Source organism: Urocampus carinirostris, chromosome 9 (assembly GCF_059441175.1).
Source record: "Urocampus carinirostris isolate Australia breed hairy pipefish chromosome 9, RoL_Ucar_1.0, whole genome shotgun sequence".
Taxonomy (NCBI): domain Eukaryota; kingdom Metazoa; phylum Chordata; class Actinopteri; order Syngnathiformes; family Syngnathidae; genus Urocampus; species Urocampus carinirostris.
In genome coordinates, this window is record NC_142357.1 from 22,788,890 (window position 1) to 22,809,302 (window position 20,413).

At 40.1% G+C, this 20,413-nt stretch overlaps 1 protein-coding gene and 1 pseudogene across 5 annotated transcripts in view; both read right to left on the reverse strand.

The window, feature by feature from the left end:
- rapgef2b (Rap guanine nucleotide exchange factor 2b) overlaps positions 1–20,413 on the reverse strand; it is a 124,704-nt gene that overhangs the window by 85,222 nt on the left and 19,069 nt on the right. The gene's annotated exons all lie outside the window — the stretch shown is intronic.
- On the reverse strand, positions 16,900–16,988 carry LOC148359611 (U2 spliceosomal RNA; annotated as a pseudogene).

The following is a 20,413-nucleotide window of genomic DNA, read 5'->3' on the forward strand; positions in this document are numbered from 1 at the left end:
GGCAGCCATGCAAGGGGGCCTTAACTATATAAACTATAAAATACTTCCAACAAATGTTTCAGAACAAAGGCCATGCATGAGAGTCAAACCAAAAAGCAGCATTGTAGCAAAAACTGTATAACAAAGTCAACAAGACAACTAAATTACGATATTTTCCTGACTTTTTGGTACACCCTAAAACCACCGACTTGCCAGAGATATGAAAGTACACATTACAATCAAGTGCGCACCTTTGCTGACCTGGAAATACGCTAGATACATTCAGAAATGCATTACTAATAAATGCTTCTACATACTGTAGCCATTCAGGAAATAATCAATTTATTTTAGTAGTGAAACCAGATTACATGATATTTATCTTATACGAAATATGACTTATCTTCTGTTTTAATCTCATGTGCCTTATAATTCGATGTGGTTTATATGGGAAAAAAAATCTTTCATTGGATGATATTTTTTACGGTGAGGCTTATAATGAGGTGCAGTTTATAGTTCGGCAAAAAAAAGTAACCCCTTTTATTGCATAATATGTTGAAAATAAAATTAGTAGTACAGATAAAGTGACACAATTGGATCGAATTTGAAAGTTATAATGTACGTATAATTTTGCGATAAACTAACAACATTATTCAGGGATCAGAATGGAGATTTTCATTTTCAGCTGAAATAGCCAGGGTCCAGGGGCCGCAGGCCCCGGCCAGGTCCAGGGCGGAGCCCGGTGGGGGGCTCAGGGGGGCAAACCCACCCGAAGCCAACGGCATTTATCTTATTTGCTATGTGAAAATTGCACTCGGAGACAAAAGCCTCGTCTTCTTTTCTTAGTATTTTCATATTTACTTTTTCAAACACTCATTTCACCGTTCGAAAAGACCGGAAGGAGCGCCATGTTTGAGAAAGCCAATGCTCTGAACAAAAGCTCCGCTGATTGGTTATCAGCGAACCTATCGACCAATGGTAGGAGTCGATCTATTTGTTGTGTGTTATAGATCTAATGCGCTGCGCTTCTTTTTGCCGATTTTTCTCGCGATCTCTAACTGCTAACTTGGGGTGATGAAACAGTCACGTATCATACCTCACCCCCCCCAAAATATTTTCTCATCGAATTTAGACGATTTACGGGAATGACCTTTGGGGTTCAAAAACAGCGGAAACCCGCGGATCCGCGGAAAATTCTGATCCCTAATTATTATAGTGATAGTTAAAGATAGTATTGATCTTAAGACAATAGTATCGATCCGATCAAGCACTCACTCAGTATCGATTATATTACATATCTAAATCGATCCACCCACCCTTATCAAATATCTGCACACCAAGAAGAAAGACGACAAGGGAAAAACTATAACTTCAAACACAAGGTAAGTTATTCCAATGGTACTATGCTATCTTGGCAATCGATACCAGACAGAATAATTTCCTCTATTGTGTGTGTTAAACGAGAAGCCGACCTGTCGTACGCTGTAGGTTAAAAACTGCTGGCGTTATCTGGGACCACCAATGGGGGTCTGCTGGCATAGATTACACAAGGCTTCTCATTCACTGCGGCCCCGATGGTCAATCCCTGTATTCAGTAGGGTTTAAGGCTGAGTGCAGATAGCAAGCCCCCATGCATCTTTTAGCCAGCAAGAATCAAACAAAGGCTTTAAACAAGAATGGAGCCATTGGTCCTGGGGGTTACAATTTGTAATGTATACCTTGATACTTGTCTTATCCTTTGAATACTATGGCAACTGTTATCTTGTTTGAATATAAATTACATTGGGAGAGCCTTCAAATTAAAAAGTCGTACTTTCTAACCTTGCAAAAAACTCAAGATTATTTTTACGGAAATGAATTTAAACATTTTCCCCATATATTAAGTTTTTGTGATTTTTCAAATTGTGTTTGCCGTATAAAAAGAATTGTAAAACCTTGTTTGATTTTTTTGTTAGCCCAATCTTAGCTCGTCCGTCTGGGTCACTGTTAGCACATGGTAACGTCTTCATAGAATGCCAATAATGTCGCAGGGTTCTACATGGTCTGTCTGTTGTATATTATTGCTTGATAAAAGGAATTGCAATCAATGATAAGGGGAGCAATTGGCTGAGGTTGACAGGATGGAGTTTAGATATACGCCTGGGTGATATATTTATATATTCTGCAAGAGTAATTCATGTTTTTTTATAAACTATTTAATGCACTGTGAATTCAATCCCAGAAAGTGAAAACTGTCGCAGATGCTGCTGCTAGTTTTAGTGGAAATTGTCACCGTCAAGGATGCTAGCATTAGTGCTGCTCAGTAAGTGCAAGGGGTGAAAATGCATCCGAACCAAGCTTACTTAACTGAGCCAATTTTTAGACAAAATGTCAATGATCTAGAAATGTGACCAAGTTGGAAACCTTTTCTGAATCATGTATTATTACTATAACTCTAATGAATAAATAATACCAAAAATGATAGTCAGCTGTTTCTCTATTCATGAAAAGGAAAGCTCTAAGATGCTGGTTAGCATTAGAATTTAGTACGGTTTACGTTAAGTAATAAACAAGTTAAAAGACACATCTTTAAAAAAGGTAAATAAATAAAAATCGAGCGACTTTGGGGCTAAAACTCCCTGCCTGTCTAGAAAGGTTTCTTTATTATATCTGTTGTAAACAAAAACCCTTGACTGAAACGCCAAGGAAATGTCAACGTGCAGCGGCACACGCGGAAGCAGCAAACACTGGTGTTAGCCTATATCCGACTCCCTTGCAGAATCTGACTCTCTTTCACTTAAACGCGCACTTGGGTTTTCCTATGCTTCCGATAGTGTCGCGATGTGTTTCTTATGTGTTTTTAAGAAATATTGAATGGTCTGATTATAACAAAAAAAAAGTGATCGTTGTTTATATAATGAGTTGAATAAGACAGTCATGCAAACCTCACCAACACTGTAAGCGACCCAATGTAGCTAAATGTTATAATATTCACGATCACAACTAGTTGTACACAGGTAGGCTTTATTTAGCGTACTATAGTAGCCTTATTGTAATGCATGTTCACTGATCACTGTGACCAGTGGACCTTTGTGAATGAGACCCTGGCTTTATTGGATTTACCCGTGTAAACAAACGTTTGAATTGAATTTAAAATCGAACTCCACTTGTGTGGCTTAAGGAGAGAACAGAGGAATACCACTTATTAGTCATCCGAAACTGAACGATGAATCGTGTTGAAATTCCAATTCCTAAAAGGTTTCAGAGCGCTATCAAAGTTTTATTGGAATTTATTATAAATAATCTTTGTTTCTTTTTCCATTATTACAAATTTTTCACGCCATTTTTTAAGCTTTTACAGTAAATGAACATTGGCTCCAAAAATCGGTTATCGGCCTCCTCTTAACACTAATAATCGGTGTTGGACTTGAAAAACCCTTATAGGTCGATCCTTAATCTTATCTACTAGCGGACTAGCATCCCCACCAAGCTCTGTAACGCATATGCGGGTGAATACTTTTGGCACTTCTTCAGTACCAATGCAGAAACTTCACCCACTAAATGCCAGTACCTTTACAATGTAATGATGGTTATGCATCATTGAGTGTGTTCGTAGTTGACCGTTGATTGTTTCACCTCTCAATTGGGGAAAAAAAGGGTGATTAGTTTTTTTTTGTGGGTAATAAACTTACCAAGAGTCACATCCAAGGGGTGTGTTGAATGAGGAAACTTGTAATGGAAAAGTCATAAGACAACGGGAAAGAGGAAGAACACCCCACAGCAAGAAAACTTGTCAATTAAGCATTTATGATGGGTGAAAATGAGTTAAATGAACACTGTGACTGTTTAAAAGGGTGAAATTGCTTCAGTCTGGCCTTCGTTAATTACAGTCGCTTGCAGGGATACGCAACCGATTAAGTGAGACAAAATATATACAGAAAGGGGAATTTTAATGAACAAAAGGTTTGCATTAAGGCGTTTAGGCTGTTGAACCCTGCCGCTCTGAAAGGTATGAAAAGACGCTCTGATTGTGCCACTTCCGAGGGTTTGTTCCCTTTTAGAGGGGGAAGAAAATGCTGGGAAAAGCAAAAATTAATCCGGAGCAAGATCGGCCTACTTTGTGTAACAATTGCTCAGTTATCAACCATAAAGGTCAGGGACTCATGCCTTTACGCCATAGCATGACCTACTTAACTTGTACAACGAGAATGCGCTCCATAAAATATGAACGGAGGCCAACTTTAAGTTTTGTTACTAATTGGACTGAAGGGCTAACAGTTTGATTTGTATTTCTAAACCAACAGCTTAACATGCTATTACTATGTTGTTAGAATGTTATTACAAGGTTGTAATTATTCGAAGTTGGACTAACATAGGCTCAGTCCAGAGCTCTTACACCTTAAGGCTTAAGGCAAGTGAAATACAAAACTGTTTAAGGGTTTTTAATGCCTTTTGAAATCAAAACTAAAACTAAGTAGACTAAAAAAATAGTTGAAACAAACAAAACAAAAAACACATATTTCTTGCACACAATACATTGTGTTCTGTACTCCTGGCAAAGCTTTTAGCGATGGCGAAAAAACGTTCGTCCGACTTTTCTTTATACTGTATGCATGTGTCTACAACTTTTGTCAAGCTGAGAGCTACTTTTTGTTACTATTGAGCGCTAAAGTCTCCCTGTTTGATATGCATTTCTAAAGTAAATTATCATGCTATTACTATGTTGTTATTATGTTATAACCAGGTCAATTACTGTATTGGAAGTAGGATTAGACTTAGTCAACCGCTAAAATAATCATTTTACTGTACTATAAAATCTTAATGACTCAGCAATAGTGAGCTAGTTTCAAAACAGGTCTGCAGGTACCTCTGCTGTCCACAGGGGGAACCCTGGTGCCCCCAGGCACCATGTAGAAGACCCCTCGTCCAAAGTAAAGGTCTCTGTCCGAAGTTGCCATGTGTATTGTGGGTAGACTTAGGACCTAAGACCTAAGTCTGCTCTTTTAGGTCCAACTGAAACCACATCACTGTTTTTATAGCTCTATTATTGTGGTCACACCATGTTGCAACCAAAGTAAAACGGTGAGTTATTAAAATAGACAATTGATAAATGTTATTAAATCTTTTTTTGTCAAAAAAAAAGAAACTTAATGTGTTCACAAGACTTTCGAAAATTGGATTTAAGACATGTTAATGCCAATTAAGGTATCTTTTTTAGAATAAAAATTTCAATGCCTTTTATGACTTTTCATGTCAACCACTAAAACAACATGCAACTTAAAAATCACATTTCCTGGAAAATCACAATGACCCATCACTGGTGTGGTATTTTCAGAACCTGTCTGTGGGTTCCTTAGGTGTTGACAGGGGGCTACCTGGTTCCCACGGACACCTCATTGGAGACCCCTGGTTTTGGTTAATTTCCCTTGGCATCAAACATGGCATCAAAAGCCTTCACTAAGGAAATTTTAAGTGACAGCACAACATCATGGATTAATCGAATTGTTTTTAAAGTACGATGTGTAATATTTGACCACTGTATGTCGCTGTATGGTGTAGTGAAACCGAAAATGAGTGCTAAAAAGCAAAACAAAGAAAAAAACTACGGAAAGAAGAAATAACCAAGATGCACCATTTTACTTCTCATTTTCTGCATAGCCTTTTTGAGGTTTTTGGATACCCGCAGCAGCAAGATGTCAGATAATTGTGTAAGTTCCCTTTAGGCATGACTTATGTTATGTAAAATGTATGCTATTTAAAAAATGGCATGTCTATATGATGGTTCGTGTATTTTTGCTTATTATTCAATTCAATGGTTTTTTTCTTCATTTTTTACCACAAGGAGGGACCAAATATACACAAGGTCCCTTAAAAGTAAACATTTATCACATGCTGGTAAAAATAGTAAATTAATAAAAATAATTTTAAAAAACATTTATTTTGTCATTTCCCCATTGACGGAACCCTCTTATCTGAGTTGCTTAAAAATTTCCACGAGCTATTATTCAGATTTCCCAGATGGGGTAAGATTGAAGTGATGATTCAAGACCGACAAATGCTTAGCTCGCAGGAATAGGAATTTATCAAACGAGAAGTGCGGGAAGTAGAAACATCCGTAGTTTATTTTTAGTCGTTTTTCTTCACCGAAAGGAAATGCTAATTCTGTGATTCATAGAATATTTCACAAGGATGGAGGTGATTCGCCATTGACCAATCCTTGATGGGCTTAATAGAAAAAGAAAAAAAAATATGTATTGAAATTCCTTTGAAGTGCTGCTCCCTCCATGGCTGGCTTTGAAAGTCTCTCCTTTTAAAGGTTGTCAAGGGATCTTTGGCCGGCTCTTGTTACGAGGGACAGCAAAGAGAGGCCCTTTCGGGTGTTGAGGCTCACATTCCACACATGACAGTGGGCCAGATAACCTCTTAGAGTGTGCAACTTAGTCGCAGGGAAGGGATTGTCAGGTGCACAAGGGGGGCGGTAAGCACCACCAAATACGGGACCACCTTTGTGACTCGTAAAAAGACATGTCAGCAAGTCACAGATCATGAAAATGCAAGGTCTAGCCGCACTACTGAGATTCAAACTGTCCATGAGACAGTTATTTTTTTACAAACTATTAACAAGTTGAAATGTCAAAAATATTTTTGCTCTTTGAATATTGCTTAAATCAGTGGTCAGCAGCCACAGGCCGCTTGGTACCGGGCCACAGAGAAAGAACAAAGATACCCTTTTTTTTTTTGCTTATACATAATGTATTCGAGTATACACGCATTTTTCACGGAAAACCAACCCTTAAAGTTTGAGTGCGCATCATACCGAGGTTTTATTAGCGGTATTACATTACCTGTAATTGAGCAATGATCCGACAACAAATATCAATTACCTCATTTGCTTATCATTGTATGAAGCTGGAATCATATCCGGAATTAAACCCGGATCGTGACAGTAAGGGCGTCAAATCCTAACCACTAGCCTGATACGATTGTGATGACATATAAGAACGGCATTGATTTAATCTCATTATCACATCAATATTACTAATGGCACCATGTTGTACAACCTTGTAATGAAGCATTATGGGAAAGAGATCGGCCAAAAAAACATTGTACAACATGACACAATGAGTAAAAATAGCGTGATGATGAGATAAAATCAAATGCCTTGTACCTATCTCATATAGATCGGTAATGGTCTGGTAATTACCAAGTGATTTTTTTTTCAATTATTTTTATTACGTTTGTTATTATTACTAATATTATCGTTGGGCCAAGCGGCGACAATATACGTAGTTAGACATTAAACCAGTCCGTGGTAAAACCTTTGTTTTGTGATCATCAAGTGTTCTGAAGGAAAAAAACTAATTTCGGGTCATTTGTTCGACGAACAAGAAGTGGTAGACGGGCTGTATTTCTAGCGCTTTAACTTGTCACTGAAGACCTCCTAAAGTGCTTTACAATGTACTTTACAACTACCCATTCACACACACACACTCACACATTGATCAAATTTCATAGAAAAAAAACACAGCCGTTTCTATTGTATTTTGATTTTTTAAATGTAAATTACAAAACTTTGCGGTTAAAAATATACAAATTCCTTTTTTATTCAAAACCAATAAGAAAAAATGAATCTATTTATATAAAAAAATAAATTGATGTAGAGGTCTGCATGTGTATTTATTCAAAAATGCATGAGAAAAAGGGAAATATAATCCCTTTTTCCTCATGTATCGCCACCATATCAGATTTGAGACATCGCATTGGCCGATAAAACAAATGAAATTGCGATTTTTTTATTCCTGGCCCAGCCAATCTACGAAATTTTGGGGTTAAATACATGAAGCCTTTAATACATATGACATATTTTTTGGCATGAAATAAATAGTTGTAATATTAAGATATCAGCAAAATTTTCCCTTGTGAACTGAGACAAACAACAAGCCGTACTGTATTTATCTGTTTAAAATGCACATTTTTTTTTATACCTAAAAAATAACTAAAGTTTGGGCGCTCATTATACAAGAGTACCATATTTGTGCAATGATTGATCAGTCAAAAATATTTTGACCACAACTGAAATCAAACACGGGTCACAGCGCTTAGAGCACCAAATCCTAACCATTGTCCTGAAAGGTATGAATAAACGCAAAAAAAAAAGCATGACAAAAGAAACAAATCTTTAGTGTATCTAATGATAAATTGCACTTTGAAGGACATTAAATGAATGCATTGTAATTTCTAACGGAAACTGAATTTTATACAGACTTTTATCAAAAATCAGGGATTCTAGTTGTACACGAGTGCGCGTTACACACGAAAAAATACAGTAAGGACTCGAGGTCAATGGATTATTGGGCGTGGCGATTATCAGCGCTTATAGTCGGGAATTTGACAGAAATGGGTACCTACGTTTTTATTCATTTGACTATTCGATTATTTATGCTCTCCTAAGCAGCACAGCTCTCTCTCCGTTGCGCTGACTTCTCCCCTTCCCTCCTTCTGAGACTGATTACAGTGGGACCTCGGTTATCGCGGTTAATGGTGACCAAAACCACCCGCGATAAGTGCAAATCCGCGAAGTAGCGGCGCACCTTCAAAAAAAAATTATTATTGTTTTTAGACACGGTTAATGGGGAACAAAACCACCCGTAAAAAGTGAAAATCTGCGAAATAGCGACGACCCTTAAAAAAAAAAAAAAATATATATATATATATATATATATATTATATATATACTTTTTTTTTTAATTATTATTTTTTAGACCCCGTTAATGGGGACCAAAACCACCCGCTAAAAGTGAAAATCTGCGAAGTAGTGACGCCCCTTCAAAAAAGAAAAAAAGAAAAAAGAAAAAAAAATAATAATAATAATCTCATCTCATCTCATTATCTGCACCGCTTATCCTTATTAGGGTCGCGGGGGGGCTGGAGCCAATCCCAGCCATCTGCGGGCAGTGGGCAGGGGATACCCTGAACTGGTGGCCAGCCAATCGCAGCTGCGAATCACATTAGAGTCGTACAGCTCGGTGATTTTACGTCCGCCCGGGACGATCGGAGACAAATTCAAGACAGGGTTTTTACTTGCGCCGCACCGCGGGTGCCGTTCGGTCGCTCCCGCGAGCGAGCGAGGCTCTAACCCGCGGCACGGGTACTTTCGGGCACAATACGCACGACACAGACACAGTTACGGGGGTCCCGCGCATGTCCACCGCCTTTCGCACGCCGCATGCGGACGGCCGCCTGTCGTCGCACCGCGCTACTGGGGTCGTCGGACGAGCGGGCTCCCCCCAGTTACGGCGAACCGCCGAACTCGCTCCGTTGCGCAGCCCGGGAGCGACCCCCGCCGCCCCCCCGTCCCGTCCCATCCAGCCGGCCGCCTTATCCCGCGTCCGCTAACGTCCCACCGAATAAACCCGCAAAAAGTAAAAATCTGCGAAGTAGCGACGCCCCTTCAAAAAAAAAAAATGTTTTTTTTTTTAAACCATTATAGACCGCGACGCTCTGAAGCCGCGATTGTCGAACCGCCAAGTAGCGAGGTCCCACTGTAATTAGCTCTTATGACATTAGTTAGTCAGTTTGGCTCTATAACAGGAGTGCCCACAATTTTTCAATTCAAGGCTTTGTTAATGTAAGTCATGTAGGTTGTATAGATATTTTACTTTATTATTAAAAAAAAAAAAAAATCAGGGAGCTATTCATGTACCTCTATGCGAGTTGCTGCTAAGCCTTATCCTGCACTGTTAGTTTTTGGTTTAAATGAAAATTAGTCATGTTCGTTGTGTTGTCATTATAATTTATTTAATATAAAGTTGTATTTGAATTTATAACAAATATTCTTTGTTTATTTATGCATTGTTATGAAATTTCTAGCACCAATTTTGAAGCTTTTACAGCAACGGATTATTGGCTCCAAATATATGTTATCAGCCTTTTCTGAATACTAAAAGTTGGTATCGGTCCTTCACTGTTAAGCACACCAGTCCCACTCCAAGACAAAAAGTGCACAATTATTAAATACATTTTCTGGTCTTCTGGCACGGAATGAAATATCCAGTCAATATCAATGAAATTAACGGCTTTTAACGGTCCCGCTGGAGCCATCCTAACGAGGTAAACGGACTAGTGGGCGGCCAGACGACCAACAATGAAGGTCTGAAGGTCATCCGCTAATGACAATTTATGGCAGTAAATTGTCAGCTCAGCGCTCGGAGTGCAGCGGCGGCAGTTTATTCCAAATGTCATACACCTCCAGTCGCCGTATGTGTGTATGATGTCGTTGTTTGTGCATTCCCCAGTTAGCAGCTGACCTTGAGTCTCTATTGACAAGATGGTGTCGGGTATTTTTATCCATTAGAGCAGGTGGAGGCAAGGTAGGCGGCCGCAAGGTCGAGCCGTGACAATATCTGCCGACGTGCAGTCAGATTTGCGAGTCAGATCCACGGTCGTTTATGGAAGAAGGATTTATATATGTTTTGTCAAGTATTAAGTATATTATGCATGTTGTGTTAGTAAAATTCTAAATACAACTTATCTTGGCATAAAAAAGAGATGTTGCTTTGACAGTCAACAACCTAGATTAAAATGAAGCCTAAAATGCTGATAAGCTTGCAATAATGTACAGTTGGAACTTCAGCAAAGGAATATAAAAATATTTGTGCATTTTATGTTCAACAGTTGTCGCGGAATAAACTTGTTTTATTAATTAAAATCACATTGGGTGCAGATTTAATGAAATGAAATGAAATGATCTGCATTTATATAGCACTTTTCAAGTCAATGACTTCCCAAAGCGCTTTACATTGTGCTTCACATTTCCCAATAGCGGCCGTGATCTGTGCAGCCATGTAAGGCGCTAACCTGCTTATTGGGGGTATTGGGGGTTCAGTGTCTTACCCAAGGACACTTCAGCATGTAACACGGACAAGCCGGGATTCGAACAGTGATCCCTTAATCCTAAAACGATCGAATATTACATTGCATTAAACTTGTATACCTTTTACATATTGCTAAAATCAGGCAACTATGGTAAATTATTGGTCAAGGAACCTTTTCTTGTTTTCCTGGCAGATAAATTACTCATTTTGAATATCATTTTATTTTTTTCATCTTTAAATAATTATTTTTACCATAATAAGAGACAAAAATCCTAATATCTGATATATGGACATCTCCAATGTCTCTTAACATTTATCTCAGTTAAACATCTATTTTAAATGTTTGCATTTCTTAAAATGAGCAATCCAAAAAAAGGATTATTTTTTGCTGTGCATTTCTCTTTACTTTTTGCATACCGATAAACTGACCAGTAAAATTGAAGGATGTCCATCACAAAATCTTAATCATCTTTAAATACAAGTAAACTATTTATGTTGAGCAACAAATAAAGTCATACATTATGGACAAATCAACTGAAATATACACACAGCACAAAAAGTACTGGAGTGTACTTCAACCGCTTCAAACTGTGGTGGTAATTTTTTCGTCAGTTTGAAATTTACATATTGTATTTAAACCAGCCAATATCTGGATCATTTCCCACCCTATAAGTAACCATTTTGCCTCGGGTTATTCAACAATGCACTAAATGAGTGCAGCCAGGGTTAAGTATTTTGTTTCTGTTGCGGTGCTGCTGGCTTTTATGAGACTTTTCTGCAGTTTCTGGCTTCCATCCCAGTTGAGTTAATTGGTTAGACAGTGAGGGGATGGGGGTCTGCGGATTTTGGCCTAAGATTAAAAAGCCCATCCTTGTGTTCTCCGACCTTATTCATGCTATTTTTATTTCAAATTGATCTTCATAGGTCCACTGTACAACCTTTGTGACAAAGGCACCTCTTTGAAGCTTTTGTTTGGGGCAGACTGAGCGGGTTTCATTAAGCCGGACAGTTGCCTTTGTTCTCCTGCAGGGACCACTACATTCGGTTGATGACGGGTGGCCAAAAGACCCCCTTTTGTGCCATATAGTAAAGCGCCATCCGACAAGCGTACAACCATTGACAAGCAGCTTTGGTTTCATTCTCTATATCATATATAAGGAATTCATCAAATTTCAAAGAATTTGTCAGATTATTCATTAAAAAATATACAACCACTAATCTTTGTTTTGTTCTTAGGGCTGCAACTAATAATTGTTATAATAATCGATTTTGTTATATTAATTGATTAATCTGATTCTTAAAACACATATTTAATTTCATCCTCTTTATTTAAATACAGTGGAACCTCGGTTTTCGAACGCCTCTCAGTTCGGACAAATCGGTGTTCGACCAAAAATTTCGAGAAACTCTTGCTTCGCTGTTCGGTCAAAAAATCGGAGTTCAAACGCCGGTACGCTAGGGTGCGATGCTGAGCGGCGTACGGGTGTTTTAGCCCCTAATTATGCCTCCGAAGAAGTTCGGTGCAAGCAGCAGTTGCTACAGGTGAAAAAAGAAGGGTAGTGCGTCCAACTATTGCCTTTAAGAAAGACATAATAGCTAAATATGAACGAGGTGTATGAATTTCCGATCTTGCTAGTTAATACAGCATGGCTAAATCTACTATCAGTACGATAGTAAAGAATGAGGAGGCTGTGAAATCGAGTGATGCGGCTAAGGACGTTAGCGCTATAAGCAAGCAACTGCCGCAAGTTTTGGAAGAGGTTGAAAAACTTTTGATGATTTTTCTTTCCCCACCGTCCACCACAAAGATAAGAAATCCTATTCATAATCCTTTTTTTTTAATTTTTACACGTTCATGTTAGCGTAATCTTTCGTACGGAAGATTACGCTAACGCGAACGTACGATTAGCCTGGGTTAGCTTCATGTTTACGTTATTGCTAAACATTCAGGGTGTTAAAATGATTTTACATTACTTTTAATGGGAAAAACGATTTTCCGTGATCGACCAAATCGGTTTTCGAACAGGGTTCTGAACAGATTATGGTCGAGAACCGAGGTTCCACTGTATACGTTTAGACGGATAGAAAAGTAGTGAACAAAACAGAAAATGCTATAATACAAAACAATACAAAAAATCCAGGTGTTTAGCAAATAACTTAACAAAAATACATACGAATGTATGCTATACACCTGCAATTATGTGAAATAATATTTTCCTACCACCTAATCCAAATATCATATTACATTTTGACTTATCATAAAACAGAAAATTAAGAAAGAGCAATTAATTTCATTTTATGTGTAGCAAATTTTCTATCCACAAAAAAAATGTAAGAAATGTTAACCTACATTTCAAAATTTTGTCAAGGTATTTGTTTTTTGGGGGGTTCCATTTTGAATATGATTAAAATTCCCAATGTGCAAATGATATACAATATGATTAATAATTTGCCCCCTGTTGAGCTTAACATGTCACCGTTATTATTTATCTTTTTATTTTGTTTATGCAATGATGCAATGTTCAAAATACAGATTTTAAAAAAAGTGACTAAAGTGGTGCTACAATTCTGCTGCTGCCAAATTTTACAAACTCTAATTTTTTATGTTTAGGTTTTTATCTCGCGAGTCATAGGTTCCTGACCATTTCCCCAAAAGAACAATTAACAAACTCCAGTGGAAAAGTTCATATCCCTTTTAGAGGTTATAACGGTAAATGCCCTGAAATTTCTTCAATGCCACTTTTCCTTGTATTAGTTCCAGAGTACGCAGATTATAGACTATTAGCTGTAGCTGTGTTCAGCACATGTGGTCTGTGGCGAAACCAGCATAAGTGTCAGGGGTCCAGCATTCTGCGGTCAGTGAAGTTGTGGTATGAATAGTGGGTTTATGGCGCGACATTTGGGTTTTACGGCGTCTACATCAGTGCTGGACTTTAGAAGTTGCCATGCAAAAAAATCGAAATGGAACCAACTGTGCCTCTATTTGAATTGGGAAAAGCCCAGCTGTTTTAATAGAAATATCGACGTTGCCAAGTTAAAATGCTCACAAATGCTGGGTTTTGTGCAAAAAGATTTAGCTGTTTGCTATTAGCCGAATCCCATTGCCGTGCATAGTTCTCCAATAGCAGCCCAAGTAGGTGGTGCTGCTAAGCTCATTCACATGCCTCCTTGATTCCTGTACCAGGCCGTCACCATGCCGACCAGCTGCTTCGCCTCAATGGGAAATAATCAACAACTGAATAACCCCCCCCATCTTCCAAGTGCCTTCAACTTTAGTGAGCTGTAGCCAAGTTTTTCCACTGTCTTTTCTTCCTGTTGATCCAACAGCTGCATGTTGTTTCAAAGAACAGGTGCATGTGTAATTCAAGATTTCAGGAAGACCAGTGAGAGCTAAACCCATTAAGACCAGACTTAAGCGCCTAATGTCAATAAGGAGGCTAATTAGATTTGCGTACTGTGTGCCACTTCCATTCGACCTAAAACCAGTCCTCACCATCAGTGAAAATATTAGTTCAAAAATGTAGTTCACCAATATACAAAAGCTAAACGCTTGTGTTAAAACACGCACTAGTAATTCTTGACTCAAAATCAGTATAAAAAAATTTGTTTTCCTTTTTCTCAGCTCATAATAACCATTGCAGGTAAAACAAAGGATATGTATTGTGTGGATTCTATATTTTATTTTAGTTACTGGATAAATAGATGCTACAAAGTTTCTGCATCTACTGTAAATCAAAATTGAATGCCTTTTTGTATGTTATCCAAATCACTGGTGGTCTAGTGGTTAGGAATATGTCCTCTCACTGCCGCAACCTAGGTTTGATTCCCGTTGCATCCAGTGTTTTGAGATTGACAGATCACCATTAAACATCGTACCCAAATTTAAGTTAAATGTGTGTTACACACAAATAAATATGGTACTTTCTATAAAGTTGCAGTGTTTCAATTGCTCTCATGGTAGTGTTAGATATATTGTTAATCACAAGCACACACTTAGACTACCATGTTATTAGTGCCCCCGTTCGATTATCGATATGCAGAGACCCCTCGATATGTAGCGCTTTAGTTATCGCTGGTTCACTCCTTCTCAGATTTTTAATTTAATTGTCTTTATTGTCATTGACATCAATGTATTGCATTATGTATCTAATAGACAGCAGACAGTGCAGAACTGATTAGGGAGGGCTCTCTGGGTTGGGTGGGTGTGACAGTCTATGTGGGCGCCTGTGATTGACTGGCATATAGCAGCCAAAGGATGCGCAGTCAACGTCTCCGAATCAAAACAAACATGGAAAGATACCATCCACCAGCCTTTAGTGGCTAGTTAAATTTCACCAACTAAATCGGACTCAAAGAAAAGTCAGAAGAACGCATAGAAATGCTGATTACCAGCGGGTGCTGCGTGGATTGTTATTGCATCCGGGAATAAACTGAGGTTGCTTCGGAAGGCAGTAGACCGGCTAAAGGTCCGGCCTTATGCTACGGCTGAGCTAACACTGGATGCTCGCGAGCAACCAGCCAGGTGCTCGGTGCCGTACCCACACAGGCGATGGGCTTCAACAACCATGCGTGTGTGGTGAGAGTCCAAGTGTTCAAAGTCAAGCGCGGGGGTCAGGCGTGATAAAGCTCGGACCACACTGTGGTGGACGGGGTGTGCGTGTTGAACTAACTTGGGGCTCTTCACTCATACCTAAAGCTGTGCGTTTTTTTGACGAATGTCCTCCAATTACATTTTAGTTTTGTTTAATGACAATAAAACATTCATTCAACTGCAAATGTGTGTTGCATGTTATTATCTATAGTTGTTCATCTGTTACAGTTATACATCCCTCTCGGTAATGACGTCATCTCGAGGTAAGTTTGCCCTTGGGGTTTTTCATGAATGTGCAAAGCTACTTCGCATATTTCCTCTTTTTGCGGGTAGTTGTGGTCCCCATTAACTGCGAAAACTGAAGGATCTCTGCATATAAATACAGAGAGAGAGTGAAAGAGTCAAATTGGCCATTGTACACTATTGATGCAGGTTTCTATTGTTTGCTCTAGTGGTGCGATGTCCTGATTTGCCCCTGTTATTTGTCTAAGCCTGTGTAAAATATTCATGCTGTGCTATCCTTCAAAATCTATGCTGTCTTGGAGAACACTCTCTCTAGTCTCCAGCAATAATTAATTCTATCATTACAATGCAACTCCCACTGGTTGCCTGGCAACTAGCCGCTTTCACTGAGGCGTCGGGCCCAGCCACATTCCAGTTGTTGAAAAATTTACATGATTGGATTCGCACTTGTTCATTCACAAAAAGTAGTTGCGTTTTGGGGAGTTGGGAAATGCTTCAGACTGGGGGGTGGAGACGGTTGTAAAAGTGTGAATTGAATAATATTGGTCTGTAAATTGGATAACTAACTTGTGATCCGGTCTCATGAGGTGTGTCTATTATTTTTACCTTCATTATAATGAGAAGAAAAGCATTCTTGTGGGATTGCTTCATTGGCATGATAATCTGTAGGGGTTAATAAAGGCAACAAGACTTTCGTTGGGATGCCAACCTCTTGTAATTCTAGTCTTTATTGAAAACAGACAGATTATCTTTTGTGTTTTCAAACACATTTGTAAAAAAAATGTGCTTTTAGTCAACAACGAGTGAAACGGTAGTACAAGAGCAGAGTATTTTTCGGACTCTAAACTGCACCTAAAAATCCCAATTTGGCCAGAAATTTGAAAGTGCACCTTGTAAGCCATTGCACATTATATACTGCAAAATACTGTGGATAAAATTGGAAATGCATACAGTATTCATACGTGTACGTTACTACACGAGGTTTTACAGTATACAGTACACCCATATTTGTGCTATGATTGATCAATCAGAAAACATTGCTGGCATAATCTCAAGCACTGTATGGGGTTTTGGGGTTTTTAAGGGTTATTGATCTATCTTCGTTATTCATTATCCATTATCCGTTATCGGTCAGTTCATAATACGCTACAAAGCCTAGGAGCCGGGACACTTACTCTCAGCCAAAAGGCCAAGCTAAGGTCCTAGCCCTAAAGCCTTGCTGCGATCATTGCGAATGCACCGTTCCCGGAGGTACTGCAATACCAGGCCGATGCGTGGAGTGGACAGAGCAAGCTCATATTCCATCTCCGAAATGTATGAATTAGGAGTCGACACCCCCTAGATCACCAATAGTTCTACCCCAGGTGGTGCTACACATAGAGTAGAGGCAAGTTCCAGTGTGAGCACCCATAATGCAGCTGACCAACATGCTAGCCTACCTTCACCTCAGGTCAGACCCACATCTACGCCAAATTCCACAAGTGAAATTTCTGAGGGTTTAGCTGAATCCACGGACCGAGTACGTTATTTGGGGCAAGTTACCTGAGTTGGCCTGGGCATCAGCGGGCAGCACAGTGGTCGTTGAGCCAACCCAATCTAAGGCTGCGCCCAGACAAGTCCTTGTCGGACGAGTTGTTACTCCACTCTGGGGAGATGGATGGGTGCCTGTTAAAGTCTTTAATCCCACGGACAGAGTTGTGGTGCTGAGAAGAAACAGGAAAATTGCAGATGTGTCTCCCTGTATCGCAGCGGAAGACCTGCCCAATGCAGAGGAGGTCAAGTGCAACGTGCAGAGTGTACAGAGCAAAGAGGTCCGACCCAGGTCAGAAGAGGACATGATGCGTACATTGGAAGCTCTGGGACTGCAAGACATTGACCTGAAGTCATGTGAGGTTTCGCTGCAGTGTAAAGACAAGCTCCTTCATATCATCGAACAATTCGAGTCAATCTTTTCTCGCCATAAGATGGACTGTGGAGAGGCCAAAGAGTTTGTACATCGTATCCACCTTGTTGATGATAAGCCGTTCCGTCTACCCTACAGACGTATACCACCAAGTCAGTATGAAAAACTGAGGACGACTCTGAACGAGATGGAAGAGAAAGGAATTATTCAGAAGTCGACTAGCGACTATGCATCTGCGCTTGTTCTCATATGGAAGCGGAATGGAGAACTAAGGGTATGTACTGATTTCAGAAGGCTTAATGCAAGAACCATAAAGGATGCCTACACACTACCGCATCAAGCTGATGCTTTGGCCGCACTTGGGGGAAATGCCTTTTTCTCCACAATGGATCTGACGTCAGGCTACTACAATGTCCCCTTGCACCCTGACGACAAAAAGTACACGGCATTCTCCTCACCATTCGGCCTTCACGAGTACAACCGGCTCCCTCAGGGACTTTGCAACAGCCCAGCAACATTTATGAGGATGATGATGTCAATATTTGGTGATCAGAATTTCATGAGCCTATTATGTTACCTCGACGATCTGATGGTGTTTGCCCCCACAGAGGAAGTTGCACTCCAACGCCTGCAGATGGTGTTTACTCGCCTTAAGGAACACAACCTCAAGCTCGCACCCAAAAAGTGTTTTTTCCTCAGACGGACTGTGAAATTTCTTGGGCATGTCATCAGTGAGGATGGAATTCGGACTGACCCCGAGAAAGTGAGAGCGATAAATGACGTACAAGTCGCTGATCTAATGGAGTCGGATGGCAAGACGCCATGCCCTAGTAAAATCAGATCTTTTCTAGGCATGGTGATGTATTTCCAAAGCTTCATTGAAGCATGTTCTGCGAAGGCAAAACCTCTGTTCAGGCTCACATCTGAATCTGGTGACAAGCATAAGCGCAAGAGAGCCCGCAAGAAAGGTCAAGTGAAGCTGACGCCTGCATATTGGTCCGATGCATGCCAGGACGCCTTTGAAACACTGAAGCACGACCTCGTGACAGGTGTCACTCTGGCCCACCCAGATTTTGATGCGCTGTTTATTCTGGCTGTCGACGCATCCTTTGATGGGATTGGAGCAGTCCTGTCACAGCTGCCACCTGGTGGAAAAGTAGCCAGACCAGTCGCCTTTGCAAGTAAGACGCTCTCTCGCTCCCAGCTCAACTACCCTGCACACAGGCTTGAATTTCTTGCCTTGAAATGGGCGGTATGTGATAAATTCAGCCATTGGTTGAAAGGAAGACACTTTACCACGTGGACCGACAATAACCCACTGACATACATTTTGACCAAACCAAGACTTGATGCGTGTGAACAGCGGTGGGTAGCGAAGCTAGCTGCATACAATTTTGACCTGAAGTACATTCCCGGCCCAAAGAACATCGTAGCCGACGCTCTGAGCCGTGAGCCATTTGTACGGTCATGTGTGGGTCATCGCCTTGTTACCGAGCCCTATACTTCGCTCTTGGACCAAGTCAACGGGGTGAACAACAGTACTGTGCAAGAGGTGTTCAGAGTATCCAACAATTGTCACGCTGTGGTAGACGAGAGTGCTAGGACATCAGACGAGTCAGTAAAAAGGGCAATTCCATCAGGCTCCAATGGTTCTGTGACATCAGAAGAAGTTGCTGCTGTCCTCTGTGCTCAGTCCACTCGTGGCGTGGGTCAAGTGATGGGAACAGATGCCAACTTCAATCTTCTGCAGAAGGGAGATCAGTCAACGGCACTCCCACAGAGTCAGCTTGTTGGTTTACAAGAACAGGACAACACAAAAGGCAGAACCATGTACTTTGTGCATAGACACAAGAGACCTACCAGGCGTGAGAGAGCTGTCGAGTCGCCTAGTGTGATGAAACTACTGAAACATTGGAGCAGACTCACCATACAGAATGGCATGCTCTACAAAATAAGGAAAGATCCTCACATGGCCAAGAAAATCTTCCAGTTTGTGGTGCCTGATTCATTGAAACAGAAAGTCCTTCAAGGTTTACATGACTCAGCAGGTCACCAAGGCCAGAACCGTACTTTGTCTCTGGTGAGGCAACGATTCTTCTGGAATGGCATGGAACGTGATGTTGTGAATTATGTCAAATCCTGTCAGCGCTGTGTAGGGGTGGTGGTGTTGCGCTAATCTCTGAAAAATCGCTCAAATTTAATAGACGTACCTCTAATAATTACAAAACGTTTGAGGCTCTTGTGATGCGGTCCCCTCAATTGTCAATTGATGTAATAACTATCTATCGTGCACCTGGGCCATACACAACTTTCTTAGACGAATTTGCTGAACTTTTGTCTGAACTAGTAACCTATGCAGACAAAATTATAATTATGGGAGACTTTAACATTCATATGAACTCCCCACACAGTTCACTTACTATTGCGTTTAGTTCTCTAATTGATGCATTTGGTTTTACTCAACTGGTTGACTTGCCAACCCATAAAAATGGGAACACGCTAGACTTGATTCTGACTCGAGGAGTTTTAACCTCAAACATTATGGTGCTACCGTGTACTACTGTTATCTCTGATCATTATTTAGTGACATTTGAGGTGCTAACTAAATGTAGAGTTAATAAAGCTGAGGGATTTAGCGGACGCAATATAAGCACTGGCACAGTTTCTGAGCTCTTTGAACTCCTTCCTGGAGCAGTTGCGTCCTTTCCTAAATACAATGGCTCGATTGACTCACTCATGAATGAGTTCAATACCACCCTGACTAGTGTGCTGGATTCAATAGCGCCCATAAAACTAAAATCACGTCCTAAAAGACGCACACCTTGGTTTACTGATGAAACTAGAACC